Below are 2,047 nucleotides of genomic sequence, written 5' to 3' on the forward strand. Positions count from 1 at the left end.
TTTGCTTGTTATTTGGAGTTACTGCTTAACTAAATAATCTTTTAAATCGCTTAACTAAATAATCTTTTAAATTACATATATAAATACATATGCTTACGTAGCGGCCAGGGAGCCATAACATGAAAAAAAAAAAAAAAACGATCATCATATATATAAAATAGGGTATACTCTGTCAAAAAATTGGGAGGGCCATGGCCCATTTTAACCCTCTGAAATAGACAAATATCGTCTCAATTCTTTTATACATTTTTTTTTAAATGTCAACCTTCAAAATCCTTCTAGATTTCAAATACGTCTTTCCTTCAAGATTTCAAATACTCCTTTCCTTTTCGTGGTTGTTAGTAACATACTACGCATCCCTACATTCATTCCCTATAAATACAAATCAAAACATCATTAGCCTTCAAAATCCTTCTAGCAAGATATTCATCTGAGATTTCTCATTGCAAGAATTTCAAGGACAAAAAAAATGTCAGGTTTAAATATCAATTTTGTGGTGATTATGGCGCTCATGCTTGCATCTGTGCTGTTTCATGGCACGGCGGCTCAAACTACCCATGTGGTCGGTAACGCCTTGGGCTGGAATATTCCTCCCAACGGACCTTCTGCTTACACCACCTGGGCATCAACTCAGACCTTCAGAGTCGGCGATGTTCTTCTCTTTAACTTCATCACCGGATTCCATAACGTTGCTGAAGTACCGAAGGCGGCGTATGGGCCATGCACCACTTCCAACACCATCTCCATCGCCACCACCGGCCCCGCTAGAGTCACCTTAAACGCACCTGGCACACACTATTACATATGCACAGTTGGAACTCATTGCCAAAATGGTCAGAAACTCACCATCAACGTCTCCGCTATCTCTACCACCCCTTCACCGACAGCAACACCCGCCTCTCCCGCACCAGTTTCTCCACCCACAGATAGCACCATTCTACAACCGCCATCACCCAGTTTTGATCCATCTTTCACATCCGTGGCATTCATCTTTTTATTGGTGATTGGTTTATTTATATTTTGTATGATCTAGTGTTTATTTACGATGAGATGTGTGTACCTAAATCGTTTTTGTTTGGATTTTTTTTATTCTATTCATATTTCATGTACTTAAAGAGATTAATATTTGCTTTATACTGAAAATATGTGTATTTCCATTATATTTCGGCTTCTTTTGAAAAGAAACATCGGACTACACCACTACAGAATCAATATTACTAGGTCATACTTGGATATGTGACAATTATGATAAATTTTAGAAAATGGGAGCTCGACTTTTTTTTTTATTAAATTAAAAGATCTGGTGATAACATGGCCGTTCCAACCTTCTAAGAGAAACCTACAAAACAAATCATGCAAACTTTATTCATATTTCTATCCAATAATATAAGACCATATATGTATTTAATACATTTGTTGATAGTACTAAGACCTCAGCGAGTAATGTATATTTTTTAAAAGATTATCTCATGAAAATAACAATAATGAAAATAATTCATAACAATGTTGACTTATAAAACTAACTGATACATGAACAAACGAATCAACAATATTAGACCTACTACGGAACAACTTTTTTTTTCTAAAAATATAGTCAAATCATATACGTCTGTATTAGATAATACACTTCTAAGTTGCTGTAAGACTGGTCTTGGTGGCTTTCTTTTGCAACAAATGATTAAACATTAATGTAGCTTGCCGACATTTTTTTGCATCATGAAGATTTCTTCCTTTTCATACGTCCTCGTTAGGAGATCATTATAAGCTTCATGTTTTTTCTTCTCTTGCTTTAACTTTTGTATTATTAAGGTTTCTTCCTTTTCATACGTCGTTCTTGTTTGGAAATCATTATAAGCTTCATGTTTGTCTTCGTTTGCGTTAACTTACTTCTTAAACATGTAGTGTAATAGCGATAGGGGACCAGAGCAGCAACACTCGAGGGACGCCAAGAATCACATTTAGAATTATGAAATATCATACAAGTACCAAAAGATATAATCGAAAACTCTTAGATAGACTAAAATATGTTGCCTAGTTACTCTTTACT

The 2,047-nt window shown here is 35.2% G+C and overlaps 1 pseudogene; it reads left to right on the forward strand.

Annotated features, from left to right (window-relative positions):
- The first annotated feature begins 469 nt into the window (after window positions 1-469).
- LOC145121704 (umecyanin pseudogene) lies at window positions 470-1,033 on the forward strand (annotated as a pseudogene).
- The last annotated feature ends 1,014 nt before the right edge of the window (window positions 1,034-2,047 follow it).

This window comes from Lactuca virosa, chromosome 6 (assembly GCF_052849685.1).
Source record: "Lactuca virosa cultivar CGN04683 chromosome 6, Lactuca_virosa_CGN04683_v6, whole genome shotgun sequence".
NCBI classification, from domain to species: Eukaryota; Viridiplantae; Streptophyta; class Magnoliopsida; order Asterales; family Asteraceae; genus Lactuca; species Lactuca virosa.